The following is a 17,626-nucleotide window of genomic DNA, read 5'->3' as shown; positions in this document are numbered from 1 at the left end:
CAAGGTTCCATTGGCAAGCCTTTTGGTCTTGAGGACCCATTTTGATCCAAGGATATTAAGGTTAGCCGAATAAGGAATGAGGTCCCAGGTTCGGTTATTAAGTAATGCCTCAAACTCAGAGCACATGGTTGCTATCCACTCAGGAAATTTCGAAGCCTCCATGAAGGGAGTGGGTTCTTCGGGAATGGGTAATGAGGCAGAGTTGGTGAGGTGAAGTGAAGGTTTTGAAGGCCACGGTATGGTTTCATCTGAACGTTGTAGAGGACAATGGATTTGATCTCTTGATCGTGTAACCATAGGATGTGTAGAGGATGATTAAGGTGGAAGAGGCAAGGTTAGGTCTGGGTGCGGCTCAAAGAGGTGTTCCATTGAAGAAGATGACCTAACTATCGTGGAAGGGTCAGGTTGAGTGATATGGGCCGAAGAAACATGTTGAAGAGGATAGGATATGTGATGAGAGGAAGTGGGCTAAGTGTTTGATGAGGGCCCATGCAAGTGTGTGTGTGAAGTTGGTAAAGAAGATGATGGGTTAGTGTCAAGGGATGAGTCCAGGATGGGATTGGGTATCAAAACCGAAGGAGAGGGAAAGGCTGACTCAGGTGGGGAGTTATTTTGAGCAAAAGGAAGTTTATTCTCATGGAATTGAACATCATGTGAAGTATAAACACGACCAGTGGGAATGTGAAGGCAAGAGTATCCCTTATGGTCCGGAGTGTAACCTAGAAAAACACAAGGCTTGGAGCGGAAGTCTAGTTTGTGTCGATTGAATGGCCGCAAATTGGGCCAACATAGACACCCAAAAGTCCTTAAAAACGTATAGTCTGGAATTTGAAGAAAAAGAATTTTGTAGGGGGATTGATGATTGAGAATTGGGGTAGGCATTCGATTAATAAGAAAAACGGCCGTGAGAAAAGCTTCGGCCCAAAATTTTTGTGAACCAAAGGCATGGGCTAGATGTGAAAGGCCAGTTTCCACAATATGATGATGTCGCCTTTCAACCGTGCCATTTGGGCATGTGAATAGGGACACGTGACGCGATGATTAATGCCATTATTTTGAAAAAAAATTTGTAAGGGCCGAAATTCCCCACCCCAATCCGTTTGGACTGACAAAATATTATAAGAGAAACAATTATTAACATATTTATGAAAGGCCAAAAATATAGGAGAAACATCAAATTTTCCTTGAAGTGGAAAGAGCCAAATGTATTTAGAATAATCATCAACTATAGATAAGTAATAACGACACCCAGTAGAGGAGGGCATAGGCACCGATCCCCATACATCCAAAAATAAAAGGCTAAAAGACTTGGTTGACTGAGAGGGGGTGAGAGGATGGGGTAGAGAGTGTGATTTTGCTTGTGGATATGTAGAACATGGATCTAATTTGGTACGTGCATTAACTGGAAGATTAAAATGATTAATGGTAAAACTGGTTGTGTAAGAACTAGGATGACCCAGGCGAGAGTGTCAACTTTGTGTAGAGGTTCGTTCATCGAGCATAGCTTGGGGAGAAAAGGTGGTGTGAGCCGAGTTCATTTGGGTCGAGACATCATAAGGCATTTCATAAACTCCATTCCTAACATGGCCCTAAAGAAGAGCAACCCGGGTGTGCAAATCCTTCACAACAACAAAATTGGAATGAAACTCAAAGAAAACAGAATTATCAAGACAAAATTGACGAACATAAAGTAAATTGCGAGTAATAGATGGAACATGAAGAAGTTTGTCAAGTAAGAATTTTCCAGAGGGAGAATGTAAGTGAGCAGATCCAAAATTCTGGATGGGAAGGGAAGATCCATCTCCAATGCTAACTTGGTCAGTTCCCTGGTAAGAGGCAGCATTCAAATTTAAGTTGGCAAAATCCGCAGTAAAGTGGTTCGAAGCTACAGTATCTGGAAACCATGTATTGGCATTCGAAACAGATGAAGCAACTGAGGTATAATTAGCAGTAAGAGAGCTGGGGGAAGGAGCTTGATAGCTTTGATTGAACCTGTGATAACAGGTAGCAATCGTATGACCTAGTTTCTGACATAACTGGCACACTGGTCAATTGATGGACTAAGCAGAAGAAGGTGTAAAGCTACCACGATGGCCACCACGACCAAGAAAGTTAAACACTTTGATCAGGCCCCGATGGAACCAAGAAGGCTTATGTAAAGTTGACCCAGACTATAATGCCTTGGATATGGACTCAATATCAGTTTGTTATTTAAATTTGTATCGGACCAATGTTTTCTATACATGTAGCATGTGTTTGGATGCCAAAAACAAAACAAAAAAATTGGCATTTTTTTTTAATAAATAAAGACGGTTCGACCCGACCCGAATAGTTCGGGTCGGTTCGGTTCGGGCTGGCACTTTCACATGTATCGGGCCAGGTCGGATCGGGTCCAAACTCGGCTTGACATGATAGGGTTGCAGGCCTAGTATTTATAGAGATTTCTCAAAGAATCAAATACAAATCACAAATTGATCCTACGGCTTCTATTCATTCATTCTGTTACATGGAAATATTCTAGAGCTAGGACAGGTGTAGCTCTTTCATTTGTCACTTGGAGAATCTTCTTCCAAAAGTTGCAAGTCCTTTGAGCGTGCCTTCTGTGTGTGTGAGGAGTCTATTACAGCCACAACTCCTTTATCAATGACTGCCTTAATAGAATAGATGGTAGTCCAATATTTAATACATATATAGCTTGAGATTTAATTTGGAGTCATTTGATTTTAACAAAAGACTAAATTATATGTCTGGTTATAAAATGTAGATATAAGTTTTTTTTTTTTTTTAAGTTTATAAATCGGGTGTTGTAAATGTCAATACAATTTGCATGAAAACGACCTCCATCAAATTGACAGTGTCAACTACACAGAGATGTTCCTTCCTGTCATCAAGCCCGGCACCATTCGGATCTTCCTCAGTATAGCTCTTGTCCACTATTGGGATATTGGCCAGCTCAATGTCAAGAATGTCTTCCTTCATGGTGATCTTTATGAAGCTATTTTTATGGACCAACCTCCACGTTTTATCCATCCTATTATTTTCCTCTTTGCAAGTTAAACAAAGCCTTATATGGATTAAAACAAGCACTTCGTACCTGGTTCGATAAATTTAATAATTTTCTCATTACTTATGGTTTTGCATGTAGTTTCGCTAATCCTTCCCTATTCATATATCACTCTTCTAAGGGTAACCTTTTTTTATAACTTTATGTGGATGATATTCTCGTAACTGGTTCAAACTCCACACATCTCAATAACTTTATAGTGTTCTTACTCAGCAGTTTGCTATAAAAGACCTTGTCCTATTCACTATGTTTTGGGAAATCAACCCTCTCGTAATCCTGAGGGTCTTATCTTATCTCAAGTTAAGTATGCTCTTGAGATTATTGGATCAGGCGCAAATGCGAGATTGTAAACCCATGGGTACTCCCATGATGCCCAAAACCAAAGGCCTTAGTAGTTATGTCCATTTTCCTTATCTGGCCCACTATCAACGCATTGTTGGTGCACTTCAATATCTCTCTTACTCATCCTAACTTGACTTACGGTGTTAATTTTGTATCTCAATTTATGCATTCCCTTACTATGGCTGATTACAAAATAGTGAAACATATCCTTTGTTATTTACATGGTACTATTGATACTAATATTTATTTTAGTTCCCACTCTACACTTGATTTTTATGTCTTTTCTTATGCAGTTTGGGTAGGTCGTCCTCATACTCTATGCTCTACCACAGGCTACCATATTTTCTTGGGAAGCAACTATATTTTCTGGTCTGCGAAGAAACAAAACATTGGTTCTTGATCTAACTCTGAAATAGAATATCATGCCATGACACATACCACTGCATAAATAGATTTCATTTCTTCTACATGATCTTGATGTCCTTCCCTAGACTCCAATTCTCTTTTGTTACAATCTCAATGCCCTAACTATCAATCCAGTCTTTCATGCATGTAGCAAGTACATTGAGATTGATTACCAACCACTACGTACGTCAACATGTCGCTCTTGGCCTACTCCATACATTGCACATTTTTGCCTCTTCTCAACTTGATGACTTTCTAACAAAACCTCTCAGCGTCCTACACTCCTATCACACGCACTAAACTTAACCTTCTATCTTGACTCAATTTGTGGGAGACTATTGAAAATACACAATCAAGCAACCAAGTCAACCAAGAAACAGACCTAATAACTACAATTTCACATAAGCAAAACCACTCATTAAAAAATACTTCATTAGCCATTAAGTAAAAAAAAAATACAATCAGTACACTTTATCGGTGGGTTTATCAATGAGAATATCATTTCCCATATGGAAAATAATAGGTATAGAATCCTTTTTACAACCATTTACACAATTCTATTGCATATTGCCAAGTCATTATATTGTAATTTATCTATTATCTATAATACCTTGGTATTGTAAAATGTTACTAATTACGAAAAAGTTACGGGTTGAATATTTATCTTGTAGCTCCCTTTGAAAACTAATTTCTATTTTTGGTACACATCTATTTGTTGCAAGCCCTTTATGAGGGACAAGTGTTAGAGTGCAAGAATGCCTCAAGCACAACTTTTCAAGTTACTCCACAAGTTTATCTAATCTAACCAAATAATTCAGCAAGTCTCAAGCATCTCCTCTTGGTAGTGAAGTGTACTACATAGAATAAACTAGAGTAATATTCAACAAACTCCACAGCCTAAATGCTTACTTAGGAGAGAATAATAATAGAGAGATTCTATACTGATCTAGGATGGATGTGGGAACCTGCTAAGGAGGGCTATATAAAGCCCTTCCTATGCACCACTCACGGTTGGCCTTAAAGGCTAGCCTTCAATCCTCGTATTAAAGTGGTTGTTGCCACTTTTCATCTGAAGCATATGCATGTCCATTAAGCCATAAGTTACATGCCGTTACGGCATAGGAGGGGGTCTACCCATGTGGGCACCCCTCCATCTTACATCTTCCACTTGTACACAGTGGGCATAGCCTCAGGCCTACATCTCTCAAACGTTCTCAATCTTGTTCATATAAGGAAATGGGTTGTACAACCACCAAGCACACTTGCAAAAGAAAAGTGAGCACTATACCAAATCTCTTCCAGAGAAGACCATCATAGCAACATCCTTAAAATGTCTTGTCATGTCCTAGACTCATTCCATTGCATCAAATCAATCATTTTTTAACTCTTTTGGGTTTAAAAAAAGTCAAAACAATGATTGACTACCTCCAAATCATTTCAATGTATTTACAATTTTAATCCCTACCAATGTGTTGCGCTATAATTTGACGTCAGCAAACACCATCGAAGATACGATGTCGAATAGCTTTCCCTTAGCCCTCATGTCATTTAACTTTTGTCAAACCGCTCTCCCAACAATGTCTCTTTAGACCGTATCAATCATGGCCATAAACAACATGCCAAAGTAATAAATATCACAACTTTCATCTTATGACATAGTCAAAGGTAAATTAAGAACACTTAATAAAATATGAGACTCTCATAGTGAGAAAGAAGGAAACCATTTACTCACTTTCTCATTTGGTCGAATAAGCACATGTAGTAGGAAATCCATGCAACGGTGAATTTCTCTTTCTTAAAGAGCATATGTCTATATCAAAACTGTACAGATCTTAATCTAGCCGCTCCTTAAGTGTCTAACCGGAGTCCCTCCATTTACTCACTTACAAAGTGCCAAAGAGAATCTCGCATCTGGCTAACCATAGGCTACATGGATTGTGGAATACCCATGCATGGTCCTCTTAATACAATAGACCTCATCTTAGCTCCCATTAAGGCAACATATATTTGTGTCAACCGACTTATCCTCTTGGACAAATACTTAGGGACACAATGTCTCATCTCCACTCACTACTCAAGCGCCAGAGGCGATCGTTTGTGTGAGTGAGCCGATTTAAGCCTATTGACAAACTTTGTGTGTGTATCCAGAAAACAATACGATAAAAACGAGAACTGAGTAAAATGATATTGCATTAATATCCCAAAGAAAAATTTACATCTCAATGTCAATTGAAACATAAATTACATTCACAATTTGCGCAGTCCTAAATTCCTAACATGAGCCAGAAAAGCATCTCTTGCTATTAGCTTTGTTAGGGGATCAGTAATCATGCGACTCGTAGAAAGGTATTTCAAGACTACTTCTTTTTGCGCCACCATATCTCTAGTATAATCATATCTGATATCTATGTGTTTGGTTCTTCCATAATACTTTGAGTCCTTAGCATATGCGAGAGCTGCCATGCTATCATAGAATATTGTCACCAGATCTGAAATATTCATGCTAATGTTTAGATGCTTGAAAAACTTTCGTAACCAAACAACTTCTTGAAATGCTACTGAACAAGTTATGTACTCTGCCTTCATGGTGGATAAGGCTATACTGGGTTGTTTCTTGTTGTTCCATGTAATGGCGCCATTGTTGAGTAGAAAGACATACACAGTAGTTGATTTACGCTCATCTAGATCACTATCTCAATCAGCTTCGTTGTAACCTTTCAGCTACAAATCTGAACCTTAATAGCACAACACATAGTCTGCAGTTCCCTTGAAATATCTCAAAATCCTCTTGACTACTTTCCAGTAAGTCAGTCCAGAGTTAGATTAGAATCTATTCACCAAACCAACTGCATAGCATATGTCTGGCAGAATACACATCATTGCGTAAATCAGGCTACCCACAATATTAGCATAAGGGATACGAGCTATCTTTTCTATTTTACTTTGAGTCTTAGGACACATCTCTTTGGACAAGTTCTTGCCTCTAGCAATAGGTGTGTCAATGGGTTTACATTCACTCATTTGGAAGCCCTCGAGAAATTTCTTTATGTAAATTTGTTGAGACAAATACATAAGTTTCTTTGATTGATCTCTGTAGATTTTAATTCCCAAAATGTATTATGCCTCACACATATCCTTCATCTCAAAATTTAAGGATAACCAATTTTTTGTGGCAACTATCAACCCTTTGTTATTTACAGCCAGTAATATATCGTCAACATACAATGACAATATAATGTGGCTCTTCTTGAACTATTTAACATAGACACAATGGTCCTCTGTGATCATCGTAAACCCATTCCAGAGACTAGCTCAATGGAATCTGAGATACCTTTGTCTAGATGACTACTTTAGGTCATATATAGATCGTTTGAGCTTACACATTTTACACTCTTGACCTTTGACCACAAAGTCCATGGATTGATCCATATAGATCTTCTCATCTAATTCTCCATTGAGAAATGTTGTCTTTACGTCCTTCTGATAGAGTTCCAAATCTATATACGCTACTATGGCTAAAATCATGCGATTGAGACAAACTTACCACTAGTGAGAAGGTTTCTTCATAGTCTATACCCTCCTATCGGGTATATCCTTTCCCCACTAAGCGAGCTTTATACCTTTCTATTAATCCATCTGACTTTAGAACTCTTTTGTTCCCAATAGCCTTGTGCCCTGAAGGTAGATCTTCTAGATCCTAAACCTGGTTAGTCCTCATAGACTCTATCTCATCATTTAGTACTTTCATCCACTAATCTTTAATAGAAAACGAAAGAGCCTCATTAATTGTCTTAGGCTTATCATCATCTTGCAGAGCTACTATGAAAGCTTCCCCTTCAATCTCAAAATGACGATGGGGAACACTTTCATGCGTGCTTCTACAAGACAAAGGTGGTTGTGATTGATTAACAAGTGGTGTGCTCCCACTCGGAGGGAAGTCATTACCACAATCTGTAGGAGCTTGAGGAATTTCTTCCTCATTCTCAACTAAACCCTTTGGAGTGATCCACGATCTTATGGAGTTCCAAACTCCTATCAAACCTCACCCCTACTTGGAAACTCATCTTCTATGAAATCCACATCCCGTGATTCAATCTCAATCACACTTCTATCAAATTGTTCACCTATTAGTACATACCCTTTAGAGTTGTGAGCAACCACTCTTTTTCCTCTCGATTGATTACGAGTCTTGTCTTTATTTTTTAAACTTTGAATTTGTGTTTTAAATTTAGCAAATGAATTTTTAAAGTGAGTCGAGTATTTTAAAATCTTCAAAATATTTTAAAAGTAAAAAAAAAAAAATAGATGGGGTATTTTAGTATTATTGAACCAAGGCTAATTTTCAAGTAAGCCTCTTTATATTTTGGGAGCCAAAAAAAAATTATATAGTTTTAAAAAATTATTTTATTTAAATGATTTTATTTCTTTAGGAATATTTTTTTAATATCCATAATTTTATTTTATGTTAAAATTCTATTTATTCAGATGATTTTATTTCTCCTAAGAAATATTTATTAAATTCATCATTTTATTTTATGATCAAAATTATTATTTTTAGATCACGAATAAAAGTTTGATTTTAAATTTATTCTCATTGCATTTCTATTTCATTTTCCTATTATTTAGTTAGTTTATTTCTCCATTTTAATATCCACAGTTGGATCTAGGTTCAGAACTCAGAAGGCCTAGATTAATTGCCCGAGAACCCTAATTTCCCCTTCTCTTTCCTTTCTCCCCCCTCCCACCTGTGTCGTCCCCTCTCTCCCTCAATCTCTACCTCTCTCTCACCTCTACATTGCGTCTCGTCTCATCACGTCTTGTCGGCGACAACCCCTCCTCCCTCAACAGCATCGTTGCGTCTCGTCGATGACAACCCTTCCTCCCTCTCTGCTTCTTACCCTCCTAATCCCTCTCTTTCCCACTGAATCTCACCCTGATTTCTCTTCTTCTCTCTTTTAACAACCCAACGTCGCTGCGTCTCCTCAGTCGGCAACACCACCTCCAGCCACTGGCGTAGAAACCCACAACGGCTCAACCCCCACGTCTCTCTCTCTCTCTCTCTCTCTCTCTCTCTCTCTCTCTCTCTCTCTCTCTCCTACTCCCCCTCTGGGTTTGGGCTCCACCTCCGCTATCCTCCACGACGCACCACCATGCGTCTCAAGCAGCCCCTCTGCCTGCCTCTCTCGTATCTCTCTTCTCCCTCACCTACACTATATTTCCTTCTATTCTCTCTATTACCGCCGTGCGCCTCCGCATCTCAAGCCGCCACCGTTCAACAACCCTTGAAAGGTAAGCCTCATCGCACCCTCCAGCCACCGTTGTTCACCCCAACTCAGTTCGATGCCTCTGTCTCCCTCTTTGTTCCTCTCTTTTCTTGGCCTCCACCACAACCGTCAAACCCTAGCTTTAGCCACTGCACTGAGCCTCCTCCTAGGCCGAGCCACCTTCGAGCAGCTCTGCTGCATCATTTCCCCCACTAGGTAGTTTCCTCTGGCTTTCATCACATTGGGTCCTTCCCCTCTAAACAGATCAGTTCCTCTACTGCTCAGCCCAGCACCACTCGTAGGGCTCCCCCAAACCCAAATGCACCTTTTGTTTCTACAAACAGAGTAGAGCACCACCTGTAACCAAAATTGAACCACCATGGATTAGTAGGCAGCAAGCTGCCCGAGCTCATCACTGTCGCCTCCAGCTGGTTGCACCGCTGCTCAGTTCAACCCCTAATCATGGTATTATTTCTTTCTCAATATCTCGATAATTAATATGTTTGTGAAGCTGATATTGTGTAGTTGTGATATGGTGGTATGCTATGAAGTGATGGAATGTTGTGAAATGTTCCTTGTATTGTGAATTGTGAATGTGCTCTGTGTTGTGAACTATGGATGTGAAGTGATGGGATTAATGTAAAGGTTGTGATGTGGTTGTGCTTTGTGAAGTGATGAGCTTAATTATGGATCATTGTGCAGTTTGTGGAGTGGTTGGATGCCTGTGAAGTGATGAAATTATTGTGCAGTTTGAAAAGTGGTTGACAACTGTGTGAAGTGATGAAATGAAGGGACTACATAAAATGAAAATAACATGGAGTCCAGGTAAGTATTATGGTCATATTCTTCTAGAATTTTCTAAATGATATGAAATGAAAAATTTTGGAAAAAATTTTATGAAAAATTTTATTTTATGCAATGAAGGAAATGACATGATATTTATGAAAGTATGTTAAGTACTAATGTTTAAAGATATATGTATGTAATGGCCTTTTTTTTACAGCCTCTATTGATGCACCTCAAAGAATAGTTGTATGCATGTGAATGGATGTTATATGTAGTATTTATTGTATTTATGTTCCATGAAATGAATCGTTGAGGTTTATGTTTGATGCTAAGAAATTATGTTTAAATGAGCCTATGAAATTATATTTAAATGACGCTATGAAAAGATATTTAAATGAGGCTATGAAATGAAGTTTAAATGATGCTATGAAATGATGTTTAAGGGATGCTATGAAATGATATTTGCTGATGATATTTATGCTTATGCTTTGAAATGATGTTTATGAAATGAATGAAAAAGAAAAAAATGAAATGAATGAAAGGAAAGGAAATGAATGAATGTTTTAATGTATGAAATTACGTAACGGTCATGACTTAATGAATGAATGATGGTATCAATGGACTGGGCAGATTGTAATGTTGGGTAAGTAGTACCGGTAGTGCACCCAGTGCTACCCCCTGACTGAAAGGGATTTCCAACCTGTGGTCACGGGCATAATCTAGGTCCAAAAGACCGCTAACCCCAACACACGGAGCGTAACAGTGTGTATCGGCTAAAGGAAAAGTGATAAGAGTTAAATTGAATATTGTATAATCATTTAGCTCTTTATGAATGAATGTATGAGGTGTGGGAAATATTTTATGAGATATGAAAAAATTTCTTTAAAAAAACCCCACCTTGTAATATTTTCAAATGAAATGAATGTTTTACATAACGTATATAGAGGAATGATGAATGCATGAATGAAAACCTATATTAGTATATTTTTACAGTATGAAGTAATGCTTATCGAGTATTCGACTTTTTTTCTTTTATGTATGTCCCTCTTCTTTCTAGGAACAAAATGATAATGGAGCGTAAGGACAGACATGGCCCAAGGGAAGAGTGATAGAAGCTTAGGTAATGTTTATGTAATGTATGAAAGAGTAAATTTTTGTAGAATGACTTTTAATTTAATTAAAGAATTTCCGTTGTAAACTCTCTTTTAATTGCAAAGCATGTTTTAATTTTAAACATAAAATATTTTATATCCTGGGAAGGAAAGGAAAAAATTTTAAAAGGTTTAATAATTTTCGTCTCATTTTCTAAAATTATTTATTAAATTCTCACCACAAGAACAGGCATTACAAGAGTGTTCTGGGTATTTTATAAAGATACATTTCTTTTCTCTATGGCCTAACTTCTCATATTTATAAGAAGTATTGTGTACAAAACCCACTGAACCCCATGGCTGCTAGTTACTCAAATTGGGTTTCTCACCGGTTCATAGTTCATACGGGGTGAAAGGTATTAATTTGGAGGGCACTCGATTAAGAATGTAGGTAGCAGTCAAAAGTGCATCCTCCAATATGAAATTAGTAGGTTTGATTGCGCCATCATTGACTTAACCATTTCAAGCAATGTCCGATTTCTCATTTCTACCATGCCATTTTATTGTGGCGTACTTGGCATCATCAACTACCTCTTGATTTTTTTTTCATCATAAAACATTTTAAATTGTTCAGACAGATATTCACATACGGGTCAGTTCTCAGAGCTTTTAAGTTTTTGTCTAACTGATTCTCCACCATTTTAAAATATCGCCTAAAGCACTCCAATGTTTCAGACTTATGAGAGATTAAGTAGACATGACTATAAAGTGAAAAATCATCTATAAATATGATGAAGTAGACACCCCGTGTCTTGACCTCACACTCATTGAGCCACAGATATCTAAGTGGAGTGGACTAATTGCAATGGAAATGATGCGCTTGTGGCTTTTTCAAATGGTTTTCTTTTAGCTTTTCCCATCAGACAATGTTCACATGTGGACAATGTAACCTTAAAGAGATTGCTTATAAGGCCTTCTCTAGCTAACCTAGTCATTCTCTCTTGCCCTATATGGCCAAGCCTAGCATGCCGTTTATATGAATCCAAATTATCAAATGCAGAAAGAAAATCAATAGTATCATTCATACTTGAATAATCTAAATCCATTATCATAAAACCGCTTGATAGAAAAGCACAACAAAAAAAAATATTGTCCAAATATAAGGAAACACCATTATTTTCAAATACAATCTGAAAACCAAGTATAATAAAGTAAGTATAAAAAGTAAGTTTTGTCAGATCTCGAGAGCGTATAGCACATCGTGAAAAAATAAAGTATAGTCACCCTGCAAGTCCAGCTTGTAGGTACCAAGTTCCAACACCTCCACGCTAGTTTCATTCCCCACCTTGGACTTCTTGCGCTTAGGCCTAAATGTCTTGTTCGACCAGACTCAGTCATATAGGCCGAATGTTTAGGCTCATCAGCCTCTAGGTGCTCAGCCTCAAGTTTCAAGTGACGCGAGACATCATCAAAGTCCTTGATGTTCTTATTGTGCATCAAATTTTGACTCATTGTCTCCCAAGAATTGGGTAGCCAGAGTATCATTGCTTGGACTTGTTGCTCATCAGTGAGGTTGATTCTTGCTGTCTTGAGTTCGCAGATCATGGTCAACTGCCCTAGGATGATGCTTGATAGTGTGGTCAAAGCGCATCTTGTAGGAGTCAAACCTCATAGTCAATCTGCGCAATCTCATGGCTAAAGTTCCCCCAAAATTCATCTTAAGTGCTTTCCACATGTTCTGGGCAGTGTCATAGGCCTCGAACTCACACATGAGATCATTGTGCATGTTGCTAAACATGATAATGTGCGTACAACAATTCTTCTTAGCCCATTAATTATAGGCTTCACGATCTCTCTTTTTTGGTCTGAGTCCCCATTCTCGGGCTCAGTTAGGGAGTGAGTTAAGGCCTCCAATATCTCCTGCTCTTTTGAGACATTGGATTTTACAATGCCAAATATCATAGTTCTCCTTATCCAATTTTTTCCCTTTGTTCAAATCGGCAACTATATTCTTTGATGTTATTTCATTACAAAATACGCAAAATGGGATATTACACATACACCTAAGAAATTTGCCACATTCATCCAAGTTAGAAGAAAAATAATATAAACACGTCGCAATATTGAAAATTTGGTAGGTTTCATAATCATCTCTTAGGACACACTGTCTAATTATTAATTTCTAACCCAATTTTGGAGCAAATTTTAATATATATATATATATGTATGTATGTATGTATGTATGTATGTATAGAAGATCAAATCCTCTTTAATCTTGACCATACTTCCACTATCTCAAGTAGTCATCTAAGTAAAAACAGATCCTACTCAAACGACAGTAACCTTTTAGGTCAGTCTACAAGGACAGCTACTCAGACTGCGATAACTTGTTGGGCAAGTGTACAAAGATAGCTACTCAGACTACGACAACCTGTTGGGCCAGTCTACAATGATAGTTCTTTTAAGGCCATTACAGTCCATTATTTTTGCAGCCTAGTAGCGCGCTCAACTTCTTGTTTTATGAGGTGGTCTTGGGTTCGAAACCTAGTGTGCCACTTTCTTTGAAGATGTAAAAAAAAATGGGCTCAAAATAACACTGGGCCACGAAATTGGACCAGCATTCTATTTTTTTTTTTTTTTAAAAAAAAGAAGTATGGGTCGTAGTGCCCAAGCCCATTGCCACATATGCTGCCACAGTAGTCGCCACATCTCAACGTTCCTCCAGCATTTGGGTGCACGCTGCACCTGGCTGCGTGCAACGGCGGGGTGTGCGCTGCACCACCATAGTGAACACAACACCACCATGGTGCGCGCAGCACAGCTGTCGATGCACTTGGTGAGAGCTACAACTCCCAGATGTGCGTAGCACCGCTGTCAGTGCGCACGACACTATTGGTGCTTGCAGCATCTTAGCCAACACAGGTTTTTTGAAACTCAAAACAAATAAATGGCACTCTTCGCAGTTAAAATATATGCAAGAAAAGAAAAAACAGGCTTTTGGTAGACTGGAAGCAACTATTAAAAAAATGCTCTAATACCAATGTTAGAGTGTACAATGAAATACCTCAAGCACAACTTTTCAAATTGCTCCACAAGTTTATCTAGTCTGACCAAATAATCCAGCAAGCCTCAAGCATCTCCTCTTAGTGGTAAAGTGTACTACATAAAATAAACTAAAGTAACACTCAACTAACTCCATAGCCTAAATGCTTACTCAAGAGAAAACAAAAATAGACAGATTCTATACTAATCTAGGATGGATGTGGGAACCTGCTAAGGAGGATTGTGCACCACTTAAGGCCAACCTTCAATCCTCGTATTAAAGGGGCCGTTGCCACTTTTCATCTGAAGCTTGTAACATGCCGTTACGACATATGGGAGCTTGCCCATGTGGGCGCCCCTCCATCTTACAATAGATATGAATAATTAATGTAATCTGCACTGTTTCTAATTTATTATCTCCCTAACATCTATCACCTCCTCCCTCCACCACTGACTTTTTTTTTTTTTTCTAAAAATACATGAAAAATGCGTAAAAGAGCAGTCATGCGCGCATGGATATATAATTAATGGCATGATAGTTAAAAGTAACTTAAGTACTATAACGAGAGAAGGAAAATAATAAACTATAATCATTTTACAACTATTTTTATAACTATTTTACAAATGAAGGGTAGTACCAATATATGTAAAATTGATATTATTTTTAAGAATATTACACAATTACATTAGTTAGTTGTAAAATGAGTTGTAAAATAATTATAAGTGTATCATTACCCTTAATGCTTTAAGTGTGAGAGAGATGGATCATACAGGATATAGGTCTTATAACATTTATTACTACCCGTGTAGATTTCTCTAATACCATTGAATGCTTAATAAGAATTGTATCATTTCATCTGTTTATTTCTCTCTCACTTGAAACTTTTAAATTCAAGAAAGAACTCTGAGAGGATCTTTTTCAAATAAGCCCCAACAGTTAACGTAATATGAATATGATCCCTACCAAAGTAATGCTGCTTTTGTAATGAATTTTATCATCACATAGTTTGATGTGCCACATTTTAAGCGAATTTATAAATCATCCTCTAGCAATACAAGTTGGTTTTTTCATGCCTGTGTTTTTCTGTGTGGATATCAATTCTCAATAAGCAATTAGTTTTACGAGAAATATTAGCCCTGTATTTAGAAATGAACTGAGATAGTTTTATATGAGTTAATAAAATATTGTTAGAATATTATTTTTTAATATTATTATTTTTTTAGAATTTAAAAAAGTTGAATTTTTTATTATATTTTGTGTAAAAATTTAAAAAATTTGTAATGATGAGATAAGTTAAAATGAGTTGAGATGAGTTTCGAATACAAATGGGGCCGAAAAAATCTTATACAATGATGTTTACACACAAACGTAGCACAATATAATATGTCAGATCTATTAAATAATAAAGAATTTCACAATTTGATGAATTACGTTAAACCATGTCTGTATAAACTTTATTCTGTATGATATTTGTGTAGATCGACTAAAAATTTATCTTGGTTTATGATGGTTAATCGGTGGGTACACACCTAAGTAATTCCCAAGAAATGGGATAGGCATTGAGCCTATTATTACCCAACCCAATCTTCATTTGGTAGGCCTTGCTGTCATTCTCTAAAGGCGATCAAGTTAATGTTAGCTTTGCATGGTGCTCATGAGCCGCAATCCACTACCATCGACCGAAACATAAAAGATTCTATACCCCTTGAAGAATGAAGAATTTGCATGTGCAAGATGCTCGTCCGGCTTGTTTATGTAATTCATGTAACATTCAATTCAATGGGAAATTATTTATTGTGTGTCATTTGTGTTCTTACCTTAGTTTGGTAGATATAAGGGTGTGGGGTTTACATACAGTTGACAAAAATGGGATATGGCCAAGGTATCTTATAGGGTAAAAGAAGACGAAAAGTTGCTCTTGCTGGCCCTGCAGACTTGAAACCTTTTCGATAAAACCATTTTAAGGGCATTTCATCAACAAATGTAATGAAACAGAACCAGATCTTATACCAAAATATAAATCTTAAAGGTCATTTTCCTTCTCCCTTAATTCGACCATGTCCGTGTCGCCCACGAAAACAAGTGACACAGAGCTTTTCTTTTGTTTACATATATAGGCAAATGTACAAAGAAACAACATTATAAAAAGATCAAGCATGAACCCCTAGTCACCTAGGTTTCTTCACCAAGATAATGTTCTTTCTTCCCTCATGGATGGAGACCACCGAAAGTTTCAATTTAGCCCAGTTTTTATTGGCATTCTTGGTGTTATTGCAGGGGCAATTGTGGTTGCAACATACCATTACATTGCTGTTGCCTGCTGCAACCGGAGGCTGGCAGCACCAAGCCCACCTAGCAGACACCAGTTAGCCCCTCAAACCAACCAAGAAGATAGGCCTAACAGCACAAGCAATTCAATGGTACAACTCCTTCCAGTTTTCAGATACTGCAAAGAAACTGAACAAGAAACATGTGCTGTGTGTTTGTGTGAGTTTAAGGAAGCCGAGGAGATTCGAGTATTGCCTGAATGCCTACACTTGTTTCATGTCACTTGTATTGATACATGGCTCAACTGCCACTCTAATTGCCCCCTCTGTCGTGCTGATACTATGCCTTCGCCGCATGCAATCCCGTCTATGCCAAATATTCCGGCAAGGCCGCCACTGGAGGTCCATGGCTTGCAGGATTCTGGAGCTTGATTTTCTTCTTCAAATGATTGATAGATGGCTTTGCATTTCAAGCCTGCCAATCCTGTTAGCACGATTGAATGTATAGTTAAACGGCTCGTACTGCTCGTGGCAATAGGTAGATTGTGCATTTGAAAGATAGAGGTAAGCGTTTGGTCAATTGCAAACATGTTAAAATCATCGTCATATATATACGTTTTGGTATTAATTATTTCAGCAATCCGTTAGTCTTCATATCTAGAAAAACTATTCTTGTTATCTATTCATATATATCTCTTTATCATTTGAAGTTGACAAATTCAAACAAGAAGTTGGGGTAACCTTGATCTGAAATATTGATAGGATTAAATTTTGATAGAATTAGAAGTGATGAATCCAAATATTAGGCGAACTTTGGATCTATTCAAGGGATCGTCCTGCCTGTCCGACCCAATGATGCTTTATCAGGCAAAGAAGATCTTTTTAAAGGGCTTTTGTTTCTCGTTTTTTGATATATTGGGAAGGGGGTCGAACAATAATCTCTATTTTGGAGATATGGATCTTGTACGATCAGCCGGCATGCCCTTGAGTCCTTGACAGGTTAAAAGGTCCTTTGTTAGTCTATATTAGAGGTCAAAGCCTCAGCCCAGGTAGCCTTTCACAACCTGATTATGGCTTTCTGTTCTGGGTCGTACAAACCCACAACTGCTGCAAGAAAATAAGGGCAGCTTAGCCCAATTGCTTGTGTCTTGAACCCATAGAGAGGATACTGATGATAAATAATATTATTATATTCATAAAAAAATTATATAAAAATAATTTTTTAAATTAACGTAATTTTATTTAATTTATTATATTTATTTTATAATAAAAATAATTTTATAATATGATGAAGTCTATAAAATTATTTTTATTTATAGAATTTTTTTTATGTAATCGGATTATTCGATTTTTTATTTTTGCAC

The sequence above is a fragment of the Juglans regia genome, chromosome 3, assembly GCF_001411555.2.
Source record: "Juglans regia cultivar Chandler chromosome 3, Walnut 2.0, whole genome shotgun sequence".
NCBI classification, from domain to species: domain Eukaryota; kingdom Viridiplantae; phylum Streptophyta; class Magnoliopsida; order Fagales; family Juglandaceae; genus Juglans; species Juglans regia.
Note: the sequence above shows the minus strand (reverse complement) of the source record.